Below are 13,118 nucleotides of genomic sequence, written 5' to 3'. Positions count from 1 at the left end.
TTAGCTGGGCATGGTGGTGCACACCTATAGTCCCAGCTACTTGGGAGGCTGAGGCAGGAGAATTGCTTGCACCTGGGAGGCAAAGGTTGCAGTGAGCCGAGATCGCACTACTGCACTCCAGCTTGGGTGACAGAGGAAGACTCCATCTCAAATAATAATAATAATAATAATAATAATAATAATAATAAAGGAAGAGTGCTGTTGGGACACTGGAAAGGGTTTTTTATTCCTAGCAGACCTCTGAACACAATGGAGAATGACAGAAAATAATTCAGTATCTGTATGCCCATTTGTACATATCAGATTGGGATAATAATACCCGTCTGCCTTCCCAGGGTGGTGATAAGTTAATGGAAAGAGTTCTTCTTGGTCATTTGCTTTGAAAACATAGAAAAAATTTCGGCCAGGCACAGTGGCTCATGCCTGTAATCCCAGGATTTTGGGAAGCCGAGGTGGGCGGATCACTTGAGTTCAGGAGTTTGAGACCAGCTTGGCCAACATGGTGAAGATTGGTCAGTGGTTTAAGTCTGTTGCCAAAAGTAAAGGGATGTACTCAAAAAAAAAAAAAAACATACGTTTCATTTTGGGATCATCCATCATAATGATGTTCAATCCGTTTTACTTCAGAAAGATTTTATTTTTTTTGGCTGTTTATTTTTATTTACAGTTTTATTATTTTATTATTTTTTATTAGTTTTTTTGGTTTGATTTTTGTTTTCTGTTTTTTTTTTTTTTTTTTAGATGAAGTCTTACTCTGTTGCCCAGGCTGGAGTGCAATGGTGTGATTTTGGCTCACCGCAACCTCTGCCTCCCAGGTTCAAGCGATTCTCCTGCCTCAGCCTCCCAAGTAGCTGGGAGTAGTGCCTGTCACCGCGCCTGTCTAATTTTTGCACTTTTTAGTGGAGACCAGATTTCACTGTGTTAGCCAGGCTGGTCTTGAACTACTAACCTCAAGTGATCTGCCTGCCTTGGCCTCCCAGATTGCTGGGATTACAGGTATAAGCCACTGCACCCGGCCAGTTTTTTATTAATTTTTAAAATGAGATTGGGTCTCATGAGATTCCACCCTGGCTGGAGTGCTGTGGCTCAATTACAGCTCACTGCAGCCTTAACCTCCCGGGCTCAAGCCTCAGTCTCCCAAGTAACTGGGACTACAGGCTCGTGCCATCACGCCTAGCTAATTTAAAAAAAAAATTATTATTAATATATATTTTTTGAGACAGAGTTTCGTTCTTGTTGCCCAGGCTGCAGTGCAATGGCGTAAACTGGGCTCACTGCAACCTCCGCCTGCAGGATTCAAGCAATTCTCCTGTCTCAATCTGGGCTCACTGCAACCTCCGCCTGCAGGATTCAAGCAATTCTCCTGTCTCAGCCTCCCAAGTAGCTGGGATTACAGGCATGCGCCACCACACCTGGCTAATTTTGTATTTTTATTAGAGATGGGGTTTCTCCATGTTGGTCAGGCTAGTCTTAAACTCCCAACCTCAGGTGATTTGCCCGCCCTGGCCTCCCAAAGTGCTGGGATTACAGATGTAAGCCACCAAGTCCGGCCCTAAAAATTATTATTATCTGTAGAGACAAGTTCTTACTATGTTAGCCAGGCTAGTCTCAAACTCCTGGGCTCAAGCCATCCTCACACCTTGGCCTCCCAAAATGTTGGGATTACAGGCATGAGCCACCGCACCTGGCCTGCTGTTTATTTTTTATTTATGTATTTATTTTTCTGAGACAGAGTCTCGCGCTGTCAACCAGGCTACAGTGTAGTGACGCAATCTTGGCTCAGTACAACCTCCGCCTCCCAGGTTCAAGCAATTCTGCCTCAGCCTCCCGAGTAGATGGGATTACAGGCGTCTGCCACTACGCCCGGCTAATTTTTTGTGTTTTAGTGCTGGGATTACAGGCATGATCAACTGTGCCCGCCTGCTGTTTGTTTTTAATTTATTTAGCAGAAACCATAAATGAGCTACCTGTTTTAATATCTTTAATTATATTTGCTCTGTCTGCCAGAATTAATAAAATTAAATCCAAAAGAAGGACAAGAGTTGCCAGGCGCAGTGGCTCATGCCTGTAATCCCAGCACCTTGGGAGGCTGAGGCAGGCGGATCACGAGGTCAGGAGTTCGAGACCAGACTGGCCAACATTGTGAAATCCTATCTCTACTAAAAGTACAAAAATTAGCTGGGAGTGGTGGCATGCGCCTGTAATCCCAGCTACTTGGGCGGCTTGAACCTGGGAGGTGGAGTTGTAGTGAGCCGAGACCGAGCCACTGCACTCCAGCCTGGACAACAGAGTGAGACTCCTTCTGAAAAAAAAAAAAAAAAAAAGGCCAAAAGCATTGTGTTATACTACATGTTGAAGCATAGAAACATACGTGGCCTAGCTGGGCTCTGTGGCTCATGTCTGTAATCCCAGCACATTGGGAGGCCGAGGCAGGTGGATCACAAGATCAGGAGTTTGAGACCAGTCTGGCCAACATGGTGAAACCCTGTCTCTACTAAAAATACAAGAATTAGCCGGGCATGGTGGCACGTGTCTGTAGTCCCAGCTACTAAAGAGGCTGAGGCAGAAGAATTGCTTGAACCCAGGAGGTGTAGGTTGCATTGAGCCAAGATCATGCCACTGCACTCCAGCCTGGGTGACAGAGAAAGACTCTTCTGTCTCAAAAAAAGAAAAAAAAAAAAAAAAGAAAGAAACATATGTGGCCCACGAAGTCTCAGATTAATAAATCTCATGATTAAACAGAACATACATGAAACTAACACATGAACATGCATTTTGACATAGAATTCTAAAATTCAACATTATAGATATTTTCTTTACTGAGGAAATTCAGTATTATTATTATTCATATTTTAAGAGACAGGGTCTTGCTCTGCTGTTCAGGCTGGAGTGCAGTGGTGCAATCTTAGCGCCCTGCAGCCTGGAACTCCTTGGCTCAAGAGATCCTCCTGCCTCAGCCTCCTCAGTAGCTGGAACTACAGGTGTAAGACATCACACCTAGCTAATTTTTAAAAAGTTTTGCAAAGACAGGGTCTAGATATGTTGTCCAGGCTAGTCTTAAACTCCTGCCCTCAAGTGACCTTCCCACTTCAGCCTTCCAAAGTGCTGGGATTACAGGCGTGAGCCACCGGGCCCAGCCCGCACATTCATTTCTTTGGGCTCCCATAGCACCACTAGAACAAGTATTACAATCTGACTTTAGTTACGGCTAGTTATGTATTTTTCTTTCTGTCCTGGTAGAGTGTGATTTTTCTTGAGGGAAGGACCTTTCAACACAGTTCATTGCAACAATTCAGGTAATCAATAATATTTGTCGAACTGAATCATAAAAGGAACTGAAAAAACTGCAGAAATCTCTGGCAAGAGACAATGTAGTTTAAGAATAACACCTTTAGGGCCAGGCACGGTGGATCACGCCTGTAATCCCAGCACTTTGGGATGCGGAGGTGGGCAGATCACTTGAGGTTAGGAGTTCGAGACCAGCCTGGCCAACATGGTGAAACCCTGTGTGTACTAAAAATACAAAAAATTAGCTGGGCCTGGTGGTACTCACCTGTAATCCCAGCTAGCCAGGAGGCTGAAACAGAGAATCAGTTGAACCAGGGAGGCGGAGGTTGCAGTGAGCCAAGATATTGCCACTGCACTCCAGCCTGGGCAAGAGAGCCACTTGACCCTGTCTCAGAAAAAATGAAATGAAATAAAATAAAATCTCTCAGGATATGAATTCTGATAAATCTTAGCTTATTCAAAGCAGACATTTTAAAGGTAAGTACCGCTTGTGTTGTAGAATAAAGGCCAAATTCACTCACCTACCAAGAAGAGTTAAGAGGGCATCAGCTCTGTCTGCTTGCTATTGCTGTCTCTCTAACCCCATTTTTTAACAGCAAATAATTTACATCAGAAAGCAGTCTCCCAAAGTATTTGGGAGTGGCACAATCTCTGCTTACTGCAACCTCTACCTCCCAGGTTCAAGTGATTCTTCTGCCTTAATCTCCTGAGTAGCTAGGATTACAGACATGAGCCACAACACCTGTCTAATTTTTGTATTTTTAGTAGAGACGAGATTTCTCCATTTTGGCCATACTGGTCTCAAACTCACAGCCTCAAGTGATCTGCCCACCTGGGCCTCCCAAAGTACTGGGATTACAGGTGTGACCCACCACATCTGGCCGAGATTTTATTCTTTAAGCAAGCAGAAGAGAGAGCTCTCAACTGACACATTATATGGTCTTGACATGTGGTGGGCCCCAAACATATGGGTAACTGGCTTACTAAGAAATCTCAGGACAGGCATAGTCAGGTTGGTCTCAAACTCCTGGCCTCAAGTGATCCGCCTGCCTCGGCCTCCCAAAGTGCTGGGATTACATGCGTGAGCCACTGTGCCTGGTCAGTAATTATTAAATGTTATCATTTTTAATGAACGCTTTCAACAATGTTGTGGTAAATCTGCCTCTCTTGTACCTTATGAAACCTGGGGCACATCCTATGACTTGATTACTAAATTTCAGCTTTGTCTGTTTAAAACATCAATCTCATTATTGGTTTAAAGCTCTCTGCCTCTCTAACCCAAGCTACACTTATGGCAAGAGGAGATTGGTTGACATTTTCTTTTTTTTTTGAGATGGAGTCTGGCTCTGTCGCCCAGGTTGGAGTGCAGTGGCGCAATCTCAGCTCACTGCAAGCTCCGCCTCCTGGGTTCACGCCATTCTCCTGCCTCAGCCTCCGGAGTAGCTGGGACTACAGGCGCCCGCCACTACGCCGGGCTAATTTTTTGTATTTTTGGTAGAAACGGGGTTTCACCGTGTTAGCCAGGGTGGTCTTGATCTCCTGACCTCGTGATCCACCCGCCTTGGCGACCCAAAGTTCTAGGATTACAGGCGTGAGCCACCGCGCCCGGCCAGGTTGACATTTTCAATCCTTCTCCCACTCTGGTGCCCTGGAAGGCAGGTGGAGGCCAGGCCATGCCCTGGCATACCTTGTCCCCTTCCCTGTTCTGGGCAAGAGGTCAGGGAGAGAGATGAGGCAGTCAGGGTTCTTCCCCCATAGCTAGTCACCTATTGTTTGGGAGGCATGCCTGGTGTCTACCACTCTGGTTCAGTTTTGTTCTCGCCTCTGTTGCCAGGGTGGAGTGCAGTGGCGCCATCTTGGCTCACCGCAACCACCACCTCCTGGGTTCAAGCAGTTCTCCTGCCTCAGCCTCCCGAGTAGCTGGGATTACAGGCACGTGCCACCATGCCAAGCTAATTTTTTTGTATTTTTAGGAGAGCCAGGGTTTCACCTCGGCCTCTCAAAGTGCTGGGGTTACAGGCATGAGCTGGGAAATCAAGTTTTCTATTAATATATTTTTATTTTTGAGACAGTCTCACTCTGTCACCCAGGCTGGAGTGCAGTGGTGCGATATCATCTCATTGCAACCTCCGCCTCCCGGGTTCAAGGGATTCTCATGCCTCAGCCTCCTGACTAGCTGGGATTACATATGTGCACTACCACACCTGGCTAATTTTTTCTATTTTTAGTAGGGATAGGTTTCACTCTGTTGGCCAGGCTAGTCTCGAACTCCTGTCCTCAAGTGATCCACCCATCTCAGCCTCCCAAAGCGCGGGGATCACAGGCATGAGCCACCACATCTGGCCAACTTTTCTATTAATTTTTATTTTTAGCCGGGCGTGGTGTCTCACGCCTGTAATCCCTGCACTTTGGGAGGCCGAAGTGGGCGGATCACAAGGTCAGGAGATCAAGACCATCCTGGCTAACACAGTGAAATCCCGTCTCTACTAAAAATACAAAAAAAAAAAAAATTAGCCGGGCGTGGTGGTGGGTGCCTGTAGTCCCAGTTACTCGGAGGCTGAGGCAGGAGAATGGCTTGAACCCGGGAGGCGGGGCTTACAGTGAGCCGAGATCGTGCCACTGCACTACAGCCTGGGCGACAGAGTGAGACTGTCTAAAAAAAATTTTTTTTTTAAATTTTTATTTCAATTTTGTTTATTTATTTGGAGACGGAGTTTTGCTCTTGTCCCCCAGGCTGGAGTGCAATGGTGAGATCTCAGCTCACTGCAACCTCTGCCTCCCAGGTTCAAGCGATTCTTCCATCTCAGCCTCCTGAGTAGCTGGGATTACAGACACCCGCCACCATGCCCGGCTAATTTTTGTATTTTTAGTAGAGATGGAGTTTCACCATCTTGGCCAGGCTGTTCTCAAATTCCTGACCTCGTGATCTGCCCCCGTCAGCCTCCCAAGTGCTGGGATTACAGGCGTGAGCCACTGCTCCCGGCCCATTATTAATTTTTAATTGTTTGTTTTGGAGAGAAGACTAAATTAGCAAAACCACAAGTCTAGTAGTTTTTTGTTTTTGTTTTTGAGAGGGAGTCTTGCTCTGTTGCCCAGGCTGGAGTGCAGTGGCGCGATCTCGGCTCACTACAAGCTCCGCCTCCCGGGTTCACGCCATTCTCCTGCCTCAGCCTCCCGAGTAGCTGGGACTGCAGGCGCCCACCACCGCGCCCGGCTAATTTTTTGTATTTTTAGAGACGGGGTTTCACCGTGTTAGCCAGCATGGTCTCTAACTCCTGACCTCGTGATCCGCCCTCGTCGGCCTCCCAAAGTGCTAGGATTACAGGCGTGAGCCACCGCGCCCAGCCTGTTTTGTTTTCTTTTTGATAGGCCTCACTCTGTTGCCCAGGCTGGAGTGCAGTGGCATGATGTTGGCTCACTGCAACCTCCACCTCCTGGGTTTGAGTGAATCTTCTGCCTCAGCCTCCCGAGTAGCTGGGATTACAGGTGGGCGTCACCACACCTGGCTACTTTTTGAATTTTTAGTAGAGACGGGGTTTCACCATATTAGCCAGGCGGGTCTCGAACTCCTGACCTCATGATCCGCCTGCCTCAGCCCCCCGATGTGCTGGGATTATAGGCCTGAGCCACCATGCCTGGCCAGAAATCTAATTCTATAGTAGTAATAATGATAATAATAATAATAATGTTTTATATCGTTAATTAAATTCTGGAAAAATAGCCAGATGTGGTGGCTTGCCCCTATAATTCTAGCACTTTGGGAGGCCAAGGTGGGCGGATCAGTTGAGGTCAGGAGTACGAGACCAGGTTGGCTAACATGGTGAAACCCCGTCTCTATTAAAAATACAAAAATTAGCTGGGCATGGTGGTATGTGCCTGTAATCCCAGCTACTCAGGAGGCTGAGGCAAGAGAATTCCTTGAACCCGGGAGGCGGAGGTTGCAGTGAGCCAAGGTCGCACCATTGCACTCCAGCCTAGGGGACAAGAGGGAAACTCCATCTAAAAAAAAAAAAAAGAAAAAAAAATTCTGGGAAAATAAAGTAAAAAGTCTTTGGTTATAAGTGACAGAAGCCCAGATCAAAATAGTGTAAGCTCCAGAGGGGTAATTTGTGTTTTTTTGTTGTTGTTTGTTTTTTGTTTTTGTTTTTGTTTTTGAGACACAGTTTCGCTCTTCTTACCCCGGGCTGGAGTGCAATGGCGCTATCCCAGCTGACTGCAATCTCCGCCTCCCTGGTTCAAGCGATTCTCCTTGCTCAGCCTCCCAAGTAGCTGGGATTATAGGCGCCCGTCACCATGCCTGGCTAGTTTTTGTATTTTCAGTAGAGACGAGGTTTCACCGTGTTGGCCAGGCTGGTCTCAAACTCACTCCGGTGATCCGCCCGCCTCAGCCTCCCAAAGTGCTGGGATTACAGGTGTGAGCCACTGCACCCGGCCAGAGGGGTAATTTGTTGGTTCATATAAACAAACCCTGAGAAAGGGAGAAGTGAAGCTTACCCTAGGACTTCACAGCCTATGGAATCTCTCACTATTTTTTCAGACTAATTTCAAAAATCCATGGGAAGGACTTGGATTGGCTCATCCTGTGTCACATGCCAACATTTGGACCAGCACTTATATTCAACCAGTGTGCCCAGGTACCACCGTCTATCTAGTGTCTACTCTGATTGGTAACAACCTTTGACCTGCCGACTATTAAATGCTTTGAGTTATCACCATTGCCTTGGACCACTTATTGTGGCCACATAAAGAGGTCCCATGATTGGGAGGAGGCAATGCAATAGGTCTGTAATCATAGGAAGGAGGAAAAGGATACTAAGTATATAAAAACTGTAGGCCTTAAGCATAGTATGCAAATAGATATATATGTATGTGTATATATATAATTTCCCAACTTTTTATTTAAAAAATTTTCAAACCTGAAGAAAAGTTGCAAGAATGGTGTAATGACCACCCATATGCTCTTCGTCTAGATTGCCTAACTGCTAACATTTTTCCCATATTTGCTTTCCCTCTCTCTCTCTCCCTGCACACACATACACACACACACACACTCACTCACACTCTCACTTTTCTTGGCCGAACCAGTTGAGAGTAAGTTGCAGTCATCATTAACATTTTACCCCCAAACTCGTCAAGATGTAGCTCTTCAGAACAAAGATGTTCTCATATATAACTACAGAATAATTATCATACTAAAGAAACTTAATATTGAATCAGTGCTTTTTTTTTTTTTTTGAGACAGTCTTGCTCTGTTGTCCAGGGGCACGATCACAACTCATTGCAGCCTCGATCTCCCTGGCTCAAGCAATCCTCCCACCTCAGCCTCCCAAGTAGCCGTGACCACAGGCACATACCACCACACCCAGCTAATTTTGTATTTTTAGTAGTGGGGGTGTTTCTCCATGTTGGTCAGGCTGGTCTCAAACTCCCGACCTCAGGTGATCCACCAGCCTCAGCCTCCCAAAATGCTGGGGTTACCGGTGTAAGCCACCACACTCGGTCTTTGTTTATTTCTAATACAGGATTGAATACTGTATGGCAAATGGTTGTCACATTTCTCTTGTCTTCTTGAAGAAGAAAACAAAGCTGAATCGGAGCCTAAAAGTGTACCAGTCCTGCCCCGGTGCGGTGGCTCACGCCTGTAATCCTAGCACTTTGGGAGGCCGAGGCGGGTGGATCACGAGGTCAGGAGATCGAGACCATCCTGGCTAACGTGGTGAAACCCCGTCTCTACTAAAAATACAAAAAATTAGCCGGGCGTAGTGGCAGGCGCCTGTAGTCCCAGCTACTCAGGAAGCTGAGGCAGGAGAATTGCTTGAACCCGGGAGGTGGAGGTTGCAGTGAGCTGAGATTGCGCCACTGCACCTCAGCCTGAGTGACAGAGCGAGACTCCGTCTCAAAAAAAAAAAAAAAAAAGTGTGCCAGTCCTGCTAAGAAGTTTTACTCTCATGAAGGTAAATTCTAGGAAATTTGATTTTGTTTTGTTGCTTTAATAAAGTTATTAACTATCAAGGAGTCCACCTAAGTCACTCTTCTATGCTTAGTATATCACTTTATTGATAATTAAATATATTCTGATGTAAAATAGAAAATAACCACTTTGGGCTGGGCACAGTGGCTCACACCTGTAATCCCTGCACTTTTGGAGGCCGAGGCGGGCAGATCACCTGAGGTCAGGAGTTTGAGATCAGCCCAACCAACATGGAGAAACCCCGTCTCTACTAAAAATACAAAATTAGCTGGGTGTGGTGGCACATGCCTGTAATCCCAGCTACTTGGGAAGCTGAGGCAGGAGAATCCCTTGAACCTGGGAGGCAGAGGTTGAGGTGAGCCGAGATCGTGCCATTGCACTCCAGCCTGGGCAACAAGAGCGAAAATCCATCTCAAAAAAAAGAAAGAAAGAAAAGAACCACTTTGCCTTGTATATTTGTGCTTCTCAACAGAAATCCTATAGTAGACTTTCTTACATTTGAGGCAAACAGCTTTTACCAATCTTTCAAAGCAATAAAAATAGTTTTCATATGATTATGTCTTTGGAAGTCTGGTGCAAAATGTGATTTCACTTAGTGATTGTGGTGTGACAGCTGTAAATTGCTACAGTCCAGGTTGGTGCTTCAACATTGCATTTTCAGTGTGACTGAGTTGCTCGCTTCTGGCTTTGACTGCCTTTTCCACAGAGAAGCTAGCTCTCAGACGAAGCCCCCCAAAAGGAGCGAATCAAAACCCTCACAAAGAGATGTTGACAGATCACTGTCTCTTAGAGGTTCTAACTGGGCAATGTCCCATCCAGACATGCTGGACATGAGTATGAGTGTCTGTGTCTGCCGGCCAGGTCAGCAGCCAAGAGGCAGAGAGATCCCCTTGGGGTAGGAGTTCTGCCCTGAGGCCACATGCTTTGGTAGGAAGGCATTGGGCCAGTTTAATAGGGCAGGGAGCCTTATTCAAGGAAGTCAGAAGTAGTGTAGCAGGCTGCAGTATCAAATTCCTCTTGACAATATATGATTGGGTAATTGTGTAAGTGCTCAATAAATAAATGGTAGAGTGTTCCGGCATACTTCTGGGTACTTGGGGTGCATAAATGAATGGCTAACTCAAGGAGCTCACCGTAACTTGTTTGGGGAGATAGCCTACAGCTGCCAACCCTTCTTGCTAACCATGCCACCCCAACCTCAAAACTGCTTACAACTCATTCAGTGAATTTTCAAATCGTTTTTATTAAGTACTTTGATGTATGCCAGGCACTGTTCTCTGCTTAGGATATACAGAAGTAAACAAGACAGATTGTTCTAGGATTGATGTTGCACACAGAAATGTTATAGTGGCTATTTTAGGGAAGTGGAATTAGATAAAGATATGGATAGGGACTCTTAATTTTTACTTTTTTTTTTTTTTTTGAGACAGAGTCTTGCTCTGTCATTCAGGCTGGAGTACGGTGGTGCAATCTTGGCTCACTGCAACCTCCGCCTCCTGGGTTCAAGCGATTCTCCTGCCTCAGCCTCCCAAATAGCTAGGATTATAGGCGCCTACCACCATGCCCGGCTAATTTTTATATTTTTAGGAGAGACGCGGTTTCACCATGTTGGCCAGGCTGGTCTCGAACTCCTGACCTCATGATCCTCCCGCCTTGGCCTCCCAAAGTGCTGGGATTGCAGGTGTGAGGCACTGTGCCCAGCCAACTTTTACTTTTTGAACTTTACTATTTGACCTTTTGTTAACAATTTTTTTTTTTTGGCAACAAACTCATCAAAGATCTTCTGAACAATAATGTGCCAGGGATTCTCCTAAGCTTTGAAAAGACAGCAGTGAAGGAAGCAGAAAAAGTCCCCTGACCTCATGGAGCTTAGATTCCAACTAGGGAGGGACCATAAAACAAATAAATCCATGCAAATATGCCATGTAATATAATGATGATTGATGATATGTTCTATGAAAAAAATAAATAGAAAATAAAGCTGTTCTTTTAAAAAGGTAATAATATTCCGTTTTGTTCAGATAATTTAGACTATTTAGATACTAGAATTATTTACTGGCCTGGGCAGATAGCATCAAGTGAAATGGGGCAGAGGGCCAAGCCTCAAAGCCTGAACCGCCTGGACTCCTGTCCAGCACTCTCTCCACCCAGTACAAATGAAAGGCCAGCTGAGGCCAAGTGCAGTGGTTCACACTTGTAATCCCAGCACTTTGGGAGGCCGAGATGGGAGGATCACTTGAGCTTAAGAGTTTGAGACCAGCCTAGGCAACATGGCAAAATCCTGTCTCTACAAAAAAAATACAAAAAAGTTTAGCTGGGCGTGGTGTTGCACGCCTGTAGTCCCAGCCACTTGGGAGGCTGAGGTGGGAGGATCGTTAGAGCCCAGGAGGTGGAGATTGCAGTGAGCCGAGATCATGCTACTGCACTCCAGCCTGAGTGAGTGAGAACTTGTCTCAAAATAAATAAATAAAAGTCCAGCTGAGCATCCTCCATTCTTTTGAAACTTGAGTGATGTCAATCCAGGGAGGTTGGCCTGGATGATTGCCCTTGACAGGAGCCTAGGCCTTTCCCCAAACAGTTTGGGGACAGAACTCACTGCTGCCCCAGTATTGGAAGGTGCAGACCCTGGCTACCCTGCAACCATAGTCGGCTTCTTCTTTCCAGCTTCACCAGCTGGTTTCCAGGGACCTGATCCCATTGGCTTTTGGTCTGCCTTGTCTGACAGCTTCCTGAATAGTAAGACTTGAAGATTAGTTCAGAATGCCTGACTCCAGCCACCACATTCTAATCTATTTTTAGGACAACATCCTCCTTCTTTGGCTCTCTGAGAAACTGCTCTTCTTTTTCTGTTTCTAAACTATTTCCATTCCCACCTTAGCCTGAGGTCTCCTCATCTGACAAAGCAAAGCTTAGGGGTTCCATTTCCTGCCCACAGCCCAGGGAGAAGATGCTGTTTTCACTAAATTCCTCTAGTCAAGGAAGAGGTAAGAAGACTTCACATTGTATTAAATTATTATTTTATATATATATATATATATATATTTTTTTTTTTTTTTTTTGAGATGGAGTCTGCTCTGTCGCCCAGGCTGGAGTGCAGTGGCACGATCTCGGCTCACTGCAACCTCTGCCTCCTAGTTTCAAGCAATTCTCCTGTCTCAGCCTCCTGAGTTGCTGGGATTACAGGCGCACGTCACCACATCCGACTAATTTTTTTGTATTTTTAGTAGAGATGGGGTTTCACCATATCTGTCAGGCTAGTCTCAAACTCCTGACCTCCTGATCCACCCACCTTGGCCTCCCAAAGTGCTGGGATTACAGGCGTGAGCCACTGTGCCCACATGATATTAAATTAAAGAAGCATAGCAAAAATTGTATGCCCACTAACATTACAAGCATTTAAAATCTTTTTGCTTTAATTGCTTTATTCTAATTATTAAGGTAACACAAACCAATTGCAAAAACTTCAGAAAATACAATATAGGCGGGGCGTGGCAGCTCACGCCTGTAATCCCAGCACTTTAGCAGGCCAAGGTGGGTGGATCACCTGAGGTCAGGGGTTCGAGACCAGCCCTTACAACCTGGTGAGCCCCATCTTTACTAAAAATGCAAAAATTAGTTGGGCGCGATGGCAGGCGCCTGTAATCCCAGCTACTTGGGAGGCTGAGGCAGGAGAATTGTATGAACCCAGGAGGCGGAGGTTACAGTGAACCGAGATCACGCCATTGCACTCCAGCCTGGGCGACAAGAGCGAAACTCCATCTCAAAAAAAAAAAAAAAAAGATTGTTTTGGCTATTTGGGGTCCCCTGGATTTCATATGACTTTTAGGATCAGCTTGTCAAATTCTGCAAACAATCTAGC

The sequence above is a fragment of the Pan paniscus genome, chromosome 9, assembly GCF_029289425.2.
Source record: "Pan paniscus chromosome 9, NHGRI_mPanPan1-v2.0_pri, whole genome shotgun sequence".
Lineage (NCBI taxonomy): Eukaryota > Metazoa > Chordata > Mammalia > Primates > Hominidae > Pan > Pan paniscus.
Note: the sequence above shows the minus strand (reverse complement) of the source record.